This window comes from Bubalus kerabau, chromosome 3, assembly GCF_029407905.1.
Source record: "Bubalus kerabau isolate K-KA32 ecotype Philippines breed swamp buffalo chromosome 3, PCC_UOA_SB_1v2, whole genome shotgun sequence".
In the NCBI taxonomy this organism is placed as follows: Eukaryota; Metazoa; Chordata; class Mammalia; order Artiodactyla; family Bovidae; genus Bubalus; species Bubalus kerabau.
The window spans coordinates 33,205,110-33,224,019 of record NC_073626.1 but is presented as its reverse complement, the minus strand read 5'-3'; the positions used below and the strand labels follow the sequence as shown (position 1 = coordinate 33,224,019).

The 18,910-nt window shown below is 44.0% G+C and overlaps 1 long non-coding RNA gene across 1 annotated transcript in view; it reads left to right on the top strand.

The window, feature by feature from the left end:
• The first annotated feature begins 13,980 nt into the window (after nucleotides 1-13,980).
• LOC129647596 (uncharacterized) overlaps nucleotides 13,981-18,910 on the top strand; it is a 64,979-nt gene continuing 60,049 nt past the window's right edge. The window contains exons 1-2 of the long non-coding RNA XR_008712367.1: nucleotides 13,981-14,129; nucleotides 14,713-14,775. This is a non-coding gene — a long non-coding RNA (uncharacterized LOC129647596). The remainder of the gene's footprint in view (nucleotides 14,130-14,712; nucleotides 14,776-18,910) is intronic.

The following is an 18,910-nucleotide window of genomic DNA, read 5'->3' as shown; positions in this document are numbered from 1 at the left end:
GATGAAGAAGCACAGTTTCCTGTCTCAAACATCCTATGATCTCATTGCAGAGACAAGACTTCCCCTCCTGACATCTTTATTTTGATCACTGATAACACACTTTCCATAATAACCGAGGCGTTATTATGAAAGACTCCCATCTCTTTCATTTCTGTTATTCAGTTCTATTGATTTTACCCTTTCTCTATTTTTCCTGTCTCTTCTTGCCTTTATATTTCTACTGGCACGTCTTCAGAAATAGAAGGGCTCTCCCTGTTAAACAGAGTGAAATAAGTCTGAAAGAGAAAAATATTGTATATTAATGCATATATATGGAATGTAGAAAAATGGTATAGATAAACCTATTTGCAAGACAGAAATAGCGACACAGATGTAGAGAACAGATTTGTGAACATAGTGAGGGAAGGAGAGGGTGGGACAAATTGAGAGAGTAGCTTTGACACATATATATACAACCATGTGTAAAACAGATAGCTAGTGGGAAGCTGTATAGCACAGGGAGCTCAGCTCGGTGCTCTGTGATCACCCAGAGGAATGGGATGGGGGGTGGAAGGGAGGCTCAAAAGGGAGAGAATATATGTGTATTTCTGACTGATTCACATTGTTGTACAGCAGAAATCAACAGTACATTGTAAAGCAATTACCCTTCAATTGAAAATAATTTTAAAACAAATTTTTAAAAGTCATAGGACTCTTTAAAAACATAATTAAAAAATAAGTATCAAGTTAGTACTTAGGCCAAGCCTTCTATGATTTCTATGTCACTGACCCATTTAACCCTCATAACAAACCTTTAGACATGTGTTACTGCCATGCCCATTTACAGATGGGGAAACCAGGGCTCAGAGAGAGTCAGTGGCTTGCTCAGCTCACACCAGTGAAGTTCTAGAGGGTCTGGGAAATGGCCAGTTTGGATACTGTTCTGGAGGCACCAAAAATCATGATAAAGGTACTTTCGGGTAATTGGCTCCCTGCCTTTGGGCGGTTAGAGTCTCCTGTCCAATCACTGGATAAGGTGGCTCCAGGAAGAACCTGGCTTAGGGCACAGAGCGTGGACCTACCTGCCCGTCCTATGGCAGGACCCATGGCATGGTTGAGGCACTGCCCTCTCCTTTTTTATAATGTATCTGAAATTCCAAGATCCTTCCAGGTCCTCCAGGGCTGTGGACTGGGAGTAGGGGAAGTTTTAGAAGAGTAGCAAATGAGGATCTTTTTTCCCCACTATAATCAAATTGGCTTGTATTTGGAGGTGCTAAGGGCTACAGTAGCGTTTGGTCCTCTGCTATGCCAGATTATTTCCAGGAAAGATACCAAGCAGGGGGTTACAATATAACTGGGGGTTGTTGCGAACACTCCAGAATGTCCAAATAGAGAGTCTCTGCGGCTGGCTTAGGGTAGAAGTGACTCCTGCAAGGGCAGACTAGAACAAGATTGTCATCATCATTCATTCATTTTTGCCCCTTCCTTCATCTTCAGGAACTCAATTGCTCTGACTACCCCTGACCTGCAGAAACAAGAAGAGTCAATGAATACCATCATTTCTTGCAGATTTTTCCTTCTCTTCCATCCTACATTTATCTCATTGATCCAGACAATCATTGTACTTGTTGCAATTTGTGTCTCTGATTCTAGGTTTTGTCTTCTGACCTCTCAACCCATCTTGCGGTCTGCTTCCTGAATAATAATATCTCATTCTCAAGCGCCCCTGACTCAAAATTCTACAGTATCCCATTACCTATTTTTGAGTTTTTTTAAATCACAAAAATAACACTGTCCCAAATTCAAATAATATTGAGGTGTATCAAGGAAAATACCTCATATCTATCTATTATCATCTGTCTTTCCATCTATCATCAAACCAAAGGATGGATCTTTTGAGATTCTTTCTTTTAGTCTTTCTTAACTTTAAAATATTTATCAATATAATTCATGCATATAAAAATGAAAATTATTTAAATAACAATAGAAGAAATCTTATAATGAAAACAACAGTCTTCTGCCCCCTGCTTCACACTAGCAAGCCCTGTTGAATGAAGATCACGCGCTAAGCTTTTACGTCACTGTGTGACATGCTGCTGCTTGCGTCACCTTCTTAATCGTGTTTCTACCCTTCCTCAACTTGGACCAACTTCTTCCTCCATGTCAGTCTCTAGTCTAACAGTCTTTGTCTTTCAATTAGAGTCTAATCCCTTTAAATCATTTGCAATAACTGAATTATTTGTATTCATTTCTACCATCTTATGTTGCACTCTCTGGTAATAGTAATATTTATTCTGCTTTTCCTGTATTCCTTTTTCTTTTCCCTCCTTTGCTTCCTTGTTTTGAATTGATTGGTTTCATTCACCCCCCAAACCATTTCCAGTTCTTTTATGCTAGGTTAAAGAATGTCTAGGTTACCCTAGATATTTCAATATGTATATTTAACGTAATAAAGTTGAAAATGAATATATTTAAGCTCTTTCCAAAAGGTAAAAGAAGCAAAGAACTCTTGAATTCTAATTGCTCTCTTCCAGATGTTACATGCGGTTGTCCAGGATTTTAATTTTCTTTTAATTTAAAAAAACCCTTAAATTGTACATTATTGCTCTTTTATACCATCAATATTTATTTAGGTTTAGCCACATTTCAACCCTTTCCTTTGCTCACTAAACTGTTTGCATTTTAGACCCGCATTCTAGGATCATTTTCCTTCTTTCTAAAATGTATGTCCTTTAGAAGTTCTGACAATGAGAGTGTTCTGGTAAATTCTTTCAGTTTGTGATACTTTGAAAAAATTTTGCCCCTCCCCCAGGCTCTGGGAAAATAGCTTTCCTCATTCAGAATTCTAAGTTGTTGATTATTGGATACTAGTTGGTTGATATTAATGCATCTAATTTTCCCTGCCGTTCTTGAGAATTCAGCTGTCAACATGTCATTCTTTCCCAGATTATCAGCTTTTTCTCTCTGATTGCTTTAAAATCTTCTGTTTGTTTTCACTGTTGTGTAGGTTCACTGCGATATGTCCAGGAATGGATTTCTTTTTATTTATCCTGCTCGGGATTCTCTGGGCTTTCTTAATCCATGCACTGGCACCTTTCCATCGAATCTGGAGCTTTCTCAGGCATTATCTCTTTCAATATTGCCTTTCTTCATTGTCTTTATTGTTTCCTAGAGAAAATACTCACACTTTCATATTTCCCATATTTTATTGATCACATTTTTCATTTCTAGAATTTCTATCTGATCTTTTATCAAATCGGGCCAGTTACGATAGTCTCTTTTTTCCTTTGCTATATCAATGTCTCTGTGTATTTCTGAACCTGTTCATCATACTAATTTTATAGTCTGTGTTTGATTAGTCCCAGTATCTGTGGTCTCTGAAGATCTGATTGTAGACTTTCTTTCTCTAGCCGGCTCTCACTTAGTGTGGCTTATTTCCTTGTGTGTTTAGTGACTTTTTAAAAGAAAGAGTTCCTTCTCCTTGTAACTTGATGTGTAAGGATTCATCGAAGCCCCATTTAAGAGCATTTTTCTTCCAGTGAAAACTGGAATTCGCTGCTGTCAGGTACCCGAGGATATCACCAAGATAGAACCAGTTGAAACTAACATTTCACAGTTTTCTTCCACCCACAATGGTTGTGTATATTCAGGCCCCACATTCATGAAAGTCCAGGCCTGTGATTAGAAATAGGGAAGGAGGATCTTTTTCTTTTTCTGCTCCACTCAGAGCTGAGGCCAAGAGGTCATGATCTCCACCTTCCTGTTCTGTGGGATTTGGGTTTCTCTGGTTCACTCACTGAGAGCGTTCCCTGCAATATTTTTGGTCTCTGTTCTGATCTTTCACTCTGCTTGGGCTTTAGAATTTGTTCCTGAAGTGTGGGAAATGCTGACTCCAGCATTCGTTGATGCTGTTGGATTTTGCCTTGCTGGTCATTTCTGGAACTCAAAGAATTATTTCGCTTTCTAGCCAAATCTGTCATGCACTAAAAATAAAGAATTTATATTTTACCTAGTACTCTTAGGAATTCTCTGAAAAATCTGGTTGACCTTAATGTCAAAAATAGAAGACTTGGGACTTGCCTGGTGGTCCAGTGACTAAAACTCCACACTCCCAATGCTAGTGGCCTGGGCTCGATCCCTGGTTGGGGAACTAGATCCCTCATGCCCCAACTAAGAGTTCTTATGCCGCCACTAAAGATCCTGCAGGTTACTAGTAAAAGAGCGTGCATGCTGAAACTAACACCTGGTGCAGCCAAACTAAAAAAAAAATAATAGAAGAATTTACCTTTTTTGTGTTGGGCAGATTATTTCTCTGAGCTTTAGTTTGTTTCATTCAAAAAGTGGCATAATACCTGCATCATTAAGATTTTTGTGAAGATTATATAAGATACTGGATATAAATGCCTCCAATGTTGAAGTTTAATAAATGATGATAATCACTCTTACATTTATTACATTTAACAAATGATGGTAGTTGCTGCTATTTTACTGCTGGTACAACAACAAGTACTAAAAACACAAAAGGGCCTGTCATTCCTTGGAGAATCAAAGAACTAGGAGAAAAATAAGTAATTTTAAAAGCTGTTACAACATTAGCTTTCTAAATATAATTCTCATGTATATGATGTGTGAGAGCTTTTTTTTACACCACCACCCTGAAGTGGTGAATCACATATCTTCCTGCAGGACTTGAGCCCTGTCCTATGAGCTGTACCTTTGATAGGGGTATGTGTGTGGGCTGGAGGCGAGGTTCAGTCAATAACCGGTGTCAGAGTCCACAGTGGAAGCTCTTCCGCTCCCTGCAGCACGGGTGGGCAAGCTGAAAGAACACCATTTATTGGAAGAAAGGTGCTACACATATACAACGAGGTGTTATATTTATTATTATTTCTATTTTAAATTATCCATTGAAGAAAGAAGACATGGCAAGAATTTTTAATGAGGCCCAGGGTCAAACTGGGTTCAGAAGCCCACAGGGACACATGGCAGTTTTCTGACTGGGAGGCATGTGACCTTGGGTAGGTCCAGTAACCTCTCAGCCTCTCTCCCCTTGTGTGTGAAGCAGAGTTATGGAACTGTGGTTTGGGGGAACGCTGACATCTCAAACACTATGGTTCTCATCTCTCTCAACCCACATCCCCTGGACTCCCTAGTTCACTGGCTTCTAAGACCCACCATCACAGCTTCGCCAAAGAACACTGTTTACTGATGTCTACCCAGTGGCCCCCTTTCTCTAAAGTGAGGAACAGAAACAAGAGCCACAGTAGACACAATCCTCCACGTGGCTTTGGCCGCTCCTGTTTTACGAGATGCTCATCTGTAGGAGCGGAGCAGCTCTGGCCACAGCCACCATTGCCATCTAAGGAAGGAAGTGTTAATAGTTGAACCCGGTAGCCTGGGAGTGGGGTGAGCCACGCGCAGAAGTAGGCCCCACCTACAACCACCTTATAGTTGTGCTTCTAAGAAGACTTGAAAACCAGCTTGATCCTGCCAAGGGGACAAGGCTGTATCCCCTAGCCTAGCAAGAAACTCCAGGGAAAGAAACCACAGCCATGGTACATGACCTCTTAGAAGAAGGGGATGTCTGATGGGCAGTGGTCTCTCTGGGGCCTGAAAATGGGTATCTGTAAAGCAAAGACATATGTCTGTTGGTAGTGAATACTGAGGAGCACATGTAGGTGCCCAGGGGAGGCAGAATACCATCCCCCCGCCCCCCACACACACTTCAAGCTTCAGCTTGGCTCACTGGCTCTTAAGCTTTTGGGCTCTCATCTCTAACTGGAGATTGGAAGTTGTGACATGGGTGCTTCTCTATCCTTGTTTCCTAGACTTCCATCATTCAAATGCCACAGTCAAGTGGTCATATCCACTTACTGTCTTTTTGGCCTTCCCAGGTCGTGCTAGTCATAAAAAACCCGCCTGCCAATGCAGGATACTCAAGAGATGTGAGTTCAATGGCACCCCACTCCAGTACTCTTGCCTGGAAAATCCCATGGACAGAGAAGCCTGGTAGACTACAGTCCATGCGGTCGTGAAGAGTCAGACACGACTGAGTGACTTCAGTTTTCACTTGCTTCACATTACTGTATTAGTTTCTGTAAAGTGAATCAGCCATATTCTATCTCCTCTGTTTTGGATTTCCTTCCCATTTAGGTCACCACAGAGCACTGAGTCGAGTTCCCTGTGCTATACAGTAGGTTGTTATTAGTTACCTATTTTATACATAGTAGTGTATATATAGGGCTTCCCAGGTTGGGGCTAGTGGTGAAGAATACGCCTGCCAATTTAGGAGAGACGCATGTTCTATCCTTGGGTTGGAAAGATCCCCTGGAAGGGGGCATCGCAACTCACACCAGTGTTCTTGCCTGGAGAATCCCGGGGATAGAGGATCCAGGAGGGCCACAGTCCACAGAGTTGCAGAGTCTGACATGACTGAAGCGACTTAGCATTCACGCACGCAGTGTATGTATGTCAATTCCAGTCCCAATTCATCCCATCCCTCCTTTCCCGCTTGGTATCCATATATTTGTTGTCTACATCTGTGTCTCTACTTCTGCTTTGCAGGTCATCTGTGCCATTTTTTTAGATTCCACATCTATGCTTTAATATATATTTGTTTTTGTTCAGCCTCTTTTTACATGTATTTCACCATCCTATGAGACAGCTAGTCCTATTATTTCCATCCCTTGTCCAGCTGAAGGCACTCAGGCTGAGACAGAATAAATCACTTGCTCAAAGCACACAGCTAGTTTGGGCTGCAGACACAGTGGGAATCAAAGTGATTGGTCACCAGGGTGTTATTTCTTCTCCGCGAGTCAATGTTATTTAATGCTCTGACTTCATGACACCCAGAGCATTGCAGGTCCTGCCTACAAGCATTTCCTGCATCCTGAGTTATAGGGAGAAAGTGCCTTGCAGGAAAGCAAACAGCCTTGTGCCTGACACCCAGGAAGTGCTCCGTAAAGCTTAATTCTTTCTCTCCCCAATGTCTCCTCCATGTGACTGGCCATCCTGAAGCCTGGCTCCAAAGATGCTTGTAGGGAAGGGGCCACTTCAAGCTGTCACAACTTGAATACACCTGCCATCATTCTCTGATGACCCACAACTTGCAGGTAGCCTTCCCATGGTGACTTGCTTTGCAGAGTGGACTTTTCAACTGGGGAGAGAATGAGCCGCTATCTCAGTGACTGATGTAGGACCCTCTATAAATATTCACTGAATGAGTGAGAAAATGTTTGCTGGTTGTTATATTTCTGATAATAATACCATTGACAATAGAATGGCTACATTATGGAGCTCTTACTAGGCGCTTGACCCTGTAGTAAACATTTCCCCTGAGCTGTACTATTTTATTTCTGCAACAACCCTATGAAGTAGGTACTGTTGTCCTAGTTTAGGTGAGGAAGTTGAGGTTTGAATAGTCAAGTGAGTGTTTGACTCCAAAGCCTGTGGTGCTTCCAACTCTAGCTTATACTGTTTCTCTCTGGAGCCACCAAGTGGCTCTGAATTCTGGTGAATTTGGTGGAAGATGGTTGGGCTCTTTGAGCACCACCTCTGACTTTACTGACAACTTGGGTCCCTAGCCTACAAAATTCTCAGCGTGATGTGATGGTTTCTCTGGCTTTGGTTTCAGACAGGCCTGAGTTCCAATCGTCCTCTGCCAGTTACTGGTCATGCGATGTGAGGCAAGCTGCCTGATTTCCCTGGGCCCCCGTTTCTTCATCTCGGCACGGAATGTTACAGAAGAGTATACTCGGAAAGCACTGAGCACTCTGCCCTGGGTACTAGCTAGCATGTGATTGAAGGTATTTATTATGGAGATGAAGCGAAGTCTACCTTGGCTGGGAAAGAGAGGTCCTTTGGACAGGAAAATGGAGACGGAAGCAGAGTTCTTCCTGTCTCTGTAACTTTGGTGAACGTGTCCGTGGAGGCCTGGGAAAGCTGATCTCCTTCTTTTTGGAAACACCTCTGGTGAGCAAACCGTCCAACCCCAGGGGCCCCCAGAATGAGTCTTGGCACCTCTGGTTGGTGGAGACACAGCCTCCTGACCCAGGTGGCCAACTCTCCTGGCTATTCCCTAAATGGCTCGCCCGCCGAGGCTCTGGCATTTTAGGAAATGAATTCCCTCACATTGGCAGCCAGAGGCAGATGGAACACCCAAGAAGCACAGGCAGTGATGAAGTGCGTGTGTGTGTGTGTGTGTATAAGGGGCCACACAGAGGAGCCAGGGGGCAGCCTGGGTCTGGGGGGAGGGTGGGCAGGAACTCCTGGGGCTAGTCCGGATTCAGCCGAGGCTCAGTCCTCTCCTCAGCCTGGGCACTGATGCCACAGTCCTTCCCCCTGACCCTCCAAGATAATTTCCTCCATGGAAGGTCCATTCTGACCTTGAAGAAAGTGAAAGTGAAGTCGCTCAGTCATGCCCGACTCTTTGCAACCCCATGGATAGTAGCCTGCACCAAGCTCCTCTGTCTATGGGATTTTCAAGGCAAGAGTACTGGAGTGGGTTGCCATTTCCTTCTCCAGGGAATCTTCCCAACCCAGGGATCAAACCCAGGTCTCTCACATTGTAGACAGACGCTTTACTGTCTGAGCCACCAGGGAAGTCCTTGGGAAGACCTTGAGGAAGACTCTGTCAATCAAACATGGCCTCCCTTCCTCATCCATCCTCCCCACCCCACCACTCCCCCTTCCTTCCAATCACAGCATCAGCCCTCGTTTGCCTGTTTACTTGATTTTGTGGGTTTTAGCTTAGATGTGGTTAGAGAGAGGTGGGGTCGGAGGACAGGCTCTCCACCCCACTTCTCCCCCTCTCTAGACAGACAGACAGGTCCCGCTCGGGCTCAGAGACCCAGCATGATACCGTTGGCACAGCGAATGGGGAAATTCTGATGTAGTTTCTCTGGGGTGGGGCCTCAGTATTTGTATTTGCTGAGAGCCAGGTGATTGAGAGCCACGTCTAGTTTCTGAAAGAACTGGGATGACTAACCGCACTTAGAGAGGGCGAATCACTGGGGAAAGCTGGGCCTGGCCCTAGTGAGAAGTAGCATAGCTTATTCCTGCATAAACATCAGCTAAGGATGGTTTGATTATCTAGAGCCCTTTGGCAAGTTTTTCAAAAGCTTCTTCCCCACATTTCATGACTGTGGACAAAGAGGATCTGTTTGCTGGGTTCTTTTGACTTCTGCCAAAATGGCGCTTGTTTTCAGCAAAGCCCTCGGCAAACTAGGTCATTATGACACCCATGAAATGATTTAGCCCAGGTGGTGGTAGTGGTAAGAGGCACCAGCCAAGACCTGAAATCTCAGGGGTTACTCAGATCATTCCAGAGTCCTCCAGATGTTATTGAACCAGTGGGAGCTCCCTGGAATAATAAGCTCCACCCAATAGGATGTGATGGATTCTAGAGCCCCTTCGACCTACTGGGATAGCTGGAGGGTGTAAAGGGAAAGATGTCAGTGCTGCTTTTTTTTTTTCTTTTTTTTAATATTTATTTTATTTATTTATTTAGGCTACAACCCGTTTTTATGGGTTTCAGCACATGGGATCTTCAGCTGTGGCCTGTTGGCTTAGGTGCTCCGTAGCACTTGGGATTTTAGTTCCCCAACCAGGGATGGAGCCCATGTCCCCTGCATTGCAAGGTGGAGTCTTAGTCACTGGACCACCAGGGAAGTCCCAGTGCTGCTTCTTGTCCACAGATTTATAGCAGAAAGGATGGGCTTAGAGCCTTGGTAAAACTCTGCAGGGGATTTTTAAGGAAAGGATGGGTTGTTCGGTGGGTGTGTATAGATGGTGAGGTCGGATAAAGTCAGGGTGGCGCTGATGTGGTGTCAGGAAATGCCAGATGCATGCAGCAGGCCTCCAGGGGTCTCAGTTATGAAAAACATGAGACGCACTGATGAGAGACAAAGATACAGGCGACTTCCCTGCCCCACCCTATCCCACCCCAGGCTCTTAGACCTCAGGTGCAGACTCAGCTCCGTAGTTTGTGGCCCAGTGATCTGTCAGAGGCTCTTCTGCATTTTACTGACTTTCCCCTTCTCCAGCAAGGTTACCAGTTCAAGATCTGTGACCCATCGGATGACCAACTAGAAAAGAATATGGGAAATGAGACCCTATTCACAAGACCAGCTAAGCCCACAATAAATTTGGGAATGACGCTAACAGAAGATTGTCCAAAACCTTTTGGGGGATTTTTAATAACTCTTTCAAAGAATGTAGAAGTTAAAGGATGATATTATACCAGAATATCTTTAATGTAAATGAAAACACGTACATTCCATTTTTAAAAAGGATAGAGACATACTCAAGGACTTCTGGTAAATAAGTGGAGGACCCTGGCGGGGCGAGTGGATAAAACAGAGGCTGATAGTCACATATATGTCATCTCATAACAAACCTGTTTCCTCAGCAAATGATTGTTGCTCTCTCGAATAGTCAAACAAAGCAGGCAAAGCTGGCATATTGTCATGATCATTACGCATGTCCTTTTTTGTAAACTACCAGCTTTTAGATTTTCTTGAGGGCATCGATTATTTCCATAGCACTTAATTCAGTGCCTTGCATATAAAAGATGCCTGATACATATTTTTTATAAAAGTCCAATTAGAATTAACATTTAAGCATGATAGAACATATGTTCTAGGAAACTTAGAACATGTATATCATAGAGAAAATTTAGCAGATGTATACTATAAAAATTTAGAAAATGCAGATAAGTCAAACTGTGTTAAATTCATCTATAATATCACCCTTTGGGGATAACTAATATGGACATTTTGATTATGTGATTCCAGTTTTCAAGTAGGGTATTTTTACATTTTAACTAAAAACTTTTCCTTTTGTTTATTTATTTATTATTGAAGTATAGTTGATTTACAACATGTAAATTTCTGCTGTACAGTAGAGTGATTCAGTTATACATATATACATTTAAAAAATATTTTTTTCCATTATGGTTTATCATAGGATACTGAGTTCAATTCTCTGTGAGACAGTAGGACCTTGTTGTTTAGTACGGGTTTTTTGTTTGTTTGTTTTTCTTTTTAATGAATGCTGTATGACTTTAAAATTTTTTCATGCAGTAGTTTTGCCATTTTGTAGTTCGAGTGGGAAAGCATTTAGAAATGAATTCAACATACGACATATTCACTCTGCAAGGCTCTGTTCAGAGCTTTCGAGAAGGGAAGCACCAGCCTGAGGGCTAGTCTGCAGGCAGCTCTGGAGGAACAGGAAGGGGCCGGCCAGGCCCAGCGTGGGTGTGCGTGGTTGACAAGGGAAGTGGTGCAGAGGGCAGCGAGCTTGTTCTGGAAAGAGCCAGATGTAAATATTTGCAGGTCACACGATCTCTGTCACAACGACCCAACTATGCTCTTCTACCATGAAAGCCGCCATAGACAATCTGTGAGCAGATGAACGTGGCTGTGTCCCCATAAAACTTGATTTATGGACATAGAAGTCCAAATTTCATATACTTTTTGCAGTTTTCAGAGGGGAAAGGACCAGAGGCAAGTGAGAGCCCAGCAAATGGAAAGAACTAACAGAAGGTGGTCACAGACCACTGAGTGGGAGCGGGAGGGGAGGGATGTGGTTGCAGAGGCTTTAGCCCCTGGAAGCTGGGCTCCGGGTATTGCTAAAGGGTTTGAAGACATGGAGCCGGATCAGCTGGAAGGAATGTTAGAAGTGGGTCCATGTAGTCCTGGCACCGAGCTTTGAGCTATGGCTCAAAGTGCTTTGGTCCAGAAAGCCTGCTTTCAGAGTCTTCTGTACTCTCTCAAGAATACAAAGCATCCAGGAAAATAATGTCCCACCTTGGAATGCCCAAGAACTATTTTTAAATTTTTATTGATTTATTTACTTATTTATTGTTTTTGGCTGTGCTGGGTCTTTGTTGCTGCACAGGCTTTTCCTCTAGCTGCGATGAGCCGAGGGGCTAACTCTCTAGTTGTGGTGTTCGGGCTTCTCATCGTGGTGGCTTCTCTTCTTGCGGAGCATGGGCTCTGGGGCATATGGGCTTCAGGAGTTGTGGCACATGGATCTCGGTAGTTGTGGCTCTGGAGCCCTGGAGCTCAGGTGCAGTGGTTGTGGTGCATGGGTTTAGCTGCTCTGTAGGATCCTCCCCGACCAGGGATCAAACCCATGTCTTCTGCATTGGCAGATGCATTCTTTACCACTGAGCCACCAGGGAAGTCCAACACCCAAAATGTAATGCAACTAATGACTTGGGGTTGGATGGGAGCTGTGTACATCAGTCACTGCACACGCAGGATTGATGGGGTTCATGCATCAAAGTCAGCCCAGGGTATGTCTTCCCCACTACGACACTCTGCTACACACCTGCCATTTCCTCCTCCAGGATCCATGACATTCTTGTCAGTCCCATCCACCTCGTGCCCAGGTTCCCGATTCAAAAATCAGATCTCATTGTCTACATGGCCTATTACCTTCCTGATCAGTCTCATGCTGTTTTCAATGCAGTGTTGAAATCTTCATAACTAGAGACTCCCTGTTTCCTTAGTGATTTCCCCTCTGCCTTTTCACACCTCCTTGCCAACCCTGATGGCAAGTCTAGGCAATGACCTGGATGAAGCCGGGGACATATTACATTTATTCTCATTTCACCCTATTCCACTGAAAATTGACGCATACCTCGATGAAATGTGACACGTCACAAAGTCTGCATGGGGTTGTTTTTCAGCCCCGAGTGCCTGATTTCAGCCTGGTTCCTTGCACCTTTCCCCAGATTTCCTGGATGTGGTGTTTTGGTGCAAATACCTGCTGATTTAACTCCATCACTCTTCCTACTGCAAGGAAGTTCTTGGCATTAGGACCGTGAGACTGGATTCCTCGATGGGGGGAGATACGAAGAAGTGACCTCAGAGGCAAGGTCTGCACCTTGCAAACTTGTTTAAAATTTTAAGCCGGGGGTTTTCCGAGAGGACTTGGTTTGCCAGCCTCAATGATGAAGCAATTAATACACAGCACATAAAACTGTCCAGTCTGTTTGTTCTTGCTGTCATATCATCCGTCATGATGGCAGGAACTGACCTAATGAAGCAACCCAAGTATCTGTGTACACAGAGAAAGAGAGGGAGAACGGGGCGAGGGAGACAGGCACGCCTCGCCAATATAACTCACATTTCTCCAAGAACACAACTCTTCCTAATGCTTTTCTCATGAATAGTTCAGGTCTTTCTGAAAAAAAAAAAAAAAAGGAAAAAAAAATCTTTATGAAATTTTAGCCCCGTTTCTCATTTCATTGAAAAACCTTTCAGAAAAGCCATTTTTCATACTTAAGACTTTTTCAAATCTCTCCTAACTAGTTACACTCCGTATTGTATCTTTCAGAGCTGGTAACCATCCAGCGACAATCCTTAAAAATCCCTTTACAGTTTTAAAGGAAAATACAGGCTCTCATTTACCACTGGATGGAGTCAGAAAATAAAAGCTTAATGCCTTGACAGGCCTGGATATTTTTTTGAGGCCTAAGTCTGATTTATGGCGGTAGCCGGCAAACCAGGCTGGTGAAATATTTGCTGCTGCTCCCAGGGATATGGAAAAATGAAGTGTGAAGTTCTGGGGAGAGCAGGCCACAGCCTTCCAGTCACTAAACACTCCCACCAAGTTGGCAGAGGAACAGAGCCCTGGGCTGCAAGATGAACCTCAAAGGAATAGAGGGGGAGAGAGGGACCACGCATCGTGTCAAAATACTGCCAAGGCTTAACGCGCGCCATACATTTTGCGACACGGGGTAGGATGTTTATGAGGAGGGTTTAGGGAGGAAAGAGGAGAGAAACAGTTTCTTCCTCCTTTCTTTCTTTTATTTTCTTTACGGCTTCCCCGGAGGGGTTTCACTCCAAGTCGAAGAAATTAAGAGCAACCACGGGACTGTAGGAAGTTGCTTAAGCCCCCATCGTAAAACCGTTCAGATCGAAAAATATGATCTGGTTAGGGAGAAAGCACTGCCTTGCCCTAGGGCTCGGAGCTCCAGGGCAGGAAGACGGAGCCACCTCCCCAAGTCCCCAGAATCTGAGCGCGTGGGAGCCGGGATTTTCATTCCCATGAAAAGGGAATTTCCTAGAGGTAAAAGTGAAGTGGGTTTTTTCTCCCCCCTCGAATGTTCTTGAAGTGAGTCATCACAAAACGCATGCCAGGTAAAACACTGGGGGTTTTGGTTTTGTTTTATCTTTCTTTTATTTCAAAATAAAAAGAAATAGACATGGACAGCCACTGCAGAGACGTGTTTTTAACTTCGGGTTTCTGAGGTAAAGTCTTAGAAACCCAGGCTTGTCGCAGAGGGCTTCATCTGCGCTTGGTGCTATTCAGAGGGAGGTGGGCGGGGGCCTGTGGAGAAGCAGGAGTTGATTTTTGTTGTGTTTTGAAGTGAAAAAGCTATCTCTTCGAGGTGATAGTTTTGGATAAATCAAAGCAAGGAAGGGCAAAAACGGAAAACATGCAATTCATCTCTTCTCCCCACATGAACTTATCTTTGGAAGATCAGTGTCGAAATCTGATTCATTTGAGAGCTACAATGTGCTTCTTTATTATTATTATTATTTTAGAATTTTAATAACAGCATCTCTATCTACTGGCCCAGAGATTTATGCAACTGTGAATTCAGTAGTAGGTCAGTCAAAACAGGCTCAGTAATTACAGAAATGCTCATACCAGTGAGCAACTGCACCCCCTACCTCCTCTCTAAATCACTAATAAACACACCTACTCTCGCTCACACAGGCTCTCCCAGACGCACTTGAACACCCCCACAGAAACGGCCTCGCTCCTTTGCTTATCACAAAGGTAAACTTAGAGACACTTCAAGTCCGTGAACGTGTATAGATGGCTGCCCACCCTGTATAAGGTATTGATAGGCAATGGAAGAGTGCTGGGGAGCTTGGAGTAGAATTCAAAAGCAAGATTCTGACCTGGACCTCAAGACATTTGCAATTTAATGGAGGGAGAAACTGCTTTTCGATCCATTTACCTTGCAGTAAAACTTTATTGTGGTAAAGCCATAAAATGTGCTTTTCTTCCTCCCCACATTGGCAGAAGAAAACTCAGTGACTTGCCTAATGCCACCGGCAGTAGCGGCAGACAGGACCGAGCCTGTGGTCTATGCCTGTACCAGGCTAAGCAGTCCCTACACCCTATCTCCTTGAATCCTCGCCAACCCACTCAGAGGCTCCTCACTCTACAGAGAAGGAGACTGAGGCAGAGGGTAGTTAAGTAACTTCCCCAAGATCACTTTGCAAGGGAGTGTGGCGTGGAGATTCAGAGTCTCCTTGGTCTCTCCATAGACCTGAGACTACGCCCTTCGGTCTCCTGCCTCCTGATCCACTGCTTTTCCTACCTGTCTCTAGTCCCCAAATTGGTAATGATGAGGCAGAACTGAAAAACAAAAGAAAACAACATTTTACTCTCCTGTTTATTTTGAATGGATTTGGAGTGAAGAGACTAGGGAGTGCTTTATAAAAATGAACAAATTACTTTTTGGCTGCGCTGGGTCTTCATTGCTGCACACAGGCTTTTTCTAGCTGAAGTAAGCAGGGGTTACTCTTCGTTGCAGTGCCCAGGCTTCTCACTGTGGCAGCTTCTCTTGTTGTGGCTCGAGGACTCTAGAGTGCTGGCTTCAGTAGTTGGAGTGCCCGGATTTAGTTGCACCATGGCATGTGGGATCCTCCCAGAACAGGGATCAAACCCGTGTCCTCTGCATTGGCAGGCAGATTCTTAACCACTGGACCACCAGGGAAGTCCCTAAGGAGTGCTTTGTAAACTATTTTTGTTTATTTGGAAGCACCTAGATTTCAGCCTGAAGAAGGTTTGGAAATACTTGAAATTTTGGAATATAGTCATTTCTAAGCCATACTTAAAAAAAAAAAAAAGAAAAGAAATTCTGTGTTGGGAAACTGAGAAATCCAGGGCATGTACAAGGTGCCTGGACCTCCACGGTGGCTGCCCTGGTTTTTGGTAAGCGACATGCTGAAAGCAATCATGGAACTCTGAATTTCCTCCATGGCGACTGCCACACACAGACAGGCCTTAAAACACACACCCACAGTTCAAATATTTTAGCAAATGTCCTGGCTTTCCTCCACCACTAAAATGAAAGTGAAGGTGAAATCATTTGGGGGCCACTGGAGCAGACTTCTCACCCTTGATAGCTGCCCATAGATTTAAATGCCTCACAGGAGACCCAATTAAACATGAGTGAGATCCCAACCCACCAAAGGATCGTATTTTCTGGCCATTTTCATCACTCACACTTCCCAGCAATTTAACAATGAGTTTAGGATATGACTTCTTCCCTCAGGAATCCCCGCCCCCCAACCCCTTTTATTTTATTTTTATTTGGGATCTGGAATTCTAGATGGCCCCAGTGTCTGGAAATACCAAAGGCAGGTTTTTCTTCCCAAGTAACCAGTGGCTCTCTGCACTCCCCCTGGTTTAATTATGATCTGAATCAGAAATGAGGGTTGATAGGAGTCTCCGGATTTGGTTGACAATGATCATTCAAGAAGATCCCTGGGATACAATGCCAAAGGTGCCTACAGAGCACTGTGGCTCATACAGAGAAGGTGTTTGTTGAATGAACCAATGAGTGAGTGAAGAGTCTTGCTCTTGCTCTTGGTCTTGCTCATGATCACTGGAGGAACAGAGGCAGGCGGTGGTACATCAGGTGTTTCTCACTGCTGGTCTCAGAATGACCCCTGTCTGGTGGGCTTGTTCAAGAACAGCATCTTCACTCTGTAGTATGCATCCTTCTGGGGGTTCTCCAGAGGCTATGCAGATGCACATGGCTTTAAAGGCATGGGTTTTGAGTTTCTTCACTTCCATCTTTTCTAAAACTCACCAGCCTGAGAACATTATCCCTTTATGATTGCACTTCTCACACTTATACAATAAAAAATTCTTGTACGGGACAGTCCATATTCTTTTGGATTCTGGGTGGGGCTATATTGAAAATGGCAAATACCTTATTATGCATATTTTTGCTGTTTCAATAGCCTTAAACATTATTATCAATAGTAACAAAGAATCAATAAAGAGAAGACTGTGTTGAAGAAAAAAACATTCTCTCACCAACCCCAGTCTCACTCCAGAGCATCGCCCCAGGGTCTAAATATCCTCTGGGTCCCTAAATAAAGGGACAATTTGAGCAGGCATGTTTGAAAGCAAACCTTTTCCATAAGTGGGATCACCTGAACCTGTTGCAGTAAGGGTTTGCTGAAACAGAGCTGAAGTACCAGAGAAGAACACCCACTGCCAGATGGTGTGTGTGTGTGTGTGTGTGTGTGTGTGTGTGTCCAATTCTTTGCAGCCCCATGGACTGCAGACTACCAGGCTCCTCGGTCCATGGAATTTTCCAAGCAAGGATACTGGAGCGGGTTCCCATTTCCTCGTCCAGGGGATCTTCGCAACTTAAGGATCAAACTCTCATCTCTTGCATCTCCTGCTCTGGCAGGCGGATTCCTTACCTCTGTGCCACCCGGGAAGCCTACGTCCTTTATAACTATCTACGTATATGATGATGAAATGTAGATGTCATCTGAAAAGAGGAGTCTTAAAGATCTCTTTTGTGGGTGCACACACCTGATGATCCCTGATTTAGAGAAAGCTTGGGAACACAGACAAGGAGGATAACTCATTAAGAGACAGAAGGGAGCCGGGGTCAGAAGAATGCTCTCAACACTGCAGACATCTAAGCAGTGATGGAAACAAGTGAAAAAGATTAGGAGGCCTGGGGGTGAAGGCCAGCTGCATGTACTTAAACATGAATTTGTCTGATCTGAGATCTTGGTGAGCGGTCCTATACAGAATGAGGACATCTGTAGCACTCAGGTCTGTTTGTTTAAACCCTCAGAACACTTTAAAATTTAACTTTCTTCTTACCCAATTTGACTTTCAGAGAATCAGGTAATCAGAACTTAATGTAAAAAATGATGATTTGTTTGGATATATATATATATATATATATATATATATATATATTTTAGCTCGTCAGGTAGAGTATTTCTGAGTCCTACTAAGAAGTCATTGTTGTCATGTATACATGTGACTATTCATCCCATAATAGGCCATAATGATATACTGTGTGTATTAAGTAGGTGATTCTGAAGTAGTTGGGTCCATGGAGTGGTGAATTCCAGGAGGAAAAACTCCCCATAAAAGTATTTATGCTGACGTACCTTCAAAAGAAAGCCCCTCCTAAAACAGATACACTTTGAAGAGGCCTTACAAAAGTCATGCAATTTGGCGTTGACGTTACTCCAGAGTCTGCAGTGCTTTGCTGCTTAATTTACTGCTATCTGGCCTCCACTGCACCCCCATCAATCTGTCAGCCGAATGAGTTCTAATTATGCATCTTGTAACCCGGTGTGCTATAGCACGCTGCGTTCAAGTGGGGATAGACCTTCAAGATTTACTGCACGCATGCTGATAAAATCCCTGGATCTCCAAGTCGGGGAGAGGGAGGGAGGGGGTGAAATCTGCAGCTAGGCCATCACAGGCAAAGGGGAGCAGTCGGGCACGGCAGAAGAAGGCAAAGGTTCAGCCAGCAACTCAGTGCACTCTTAGCCTGACATAATGCAAAGTACATTTGAGTCTGTGCTTTAGCAGAGGTCCCTAACCTCCAGGCCACAGACTGGTACCTTCTATCAGATCAGTGGTAGCATAAACGATTAAAAAGAAAGGGCACAATAAATATAATGCCCTTGAATCATCCCCAAACCATCACCCCCTCCTGTCCATGGAAAAACTGTGTTCCACGAAACTAGACCCTGGTGTCAAAAGGTCGGGGGCTGCTGCTTGGACAGTGTATTAGCCCAGAATATACAGAATTTATAGTCAGTTTGTTTGAGGGGTTGTTAGAAGCTTCACTCCTCCTGCTGACAATCTGGCTGCTTTGTACATTCTGCCCTCTTCTGAGGCCCATTTC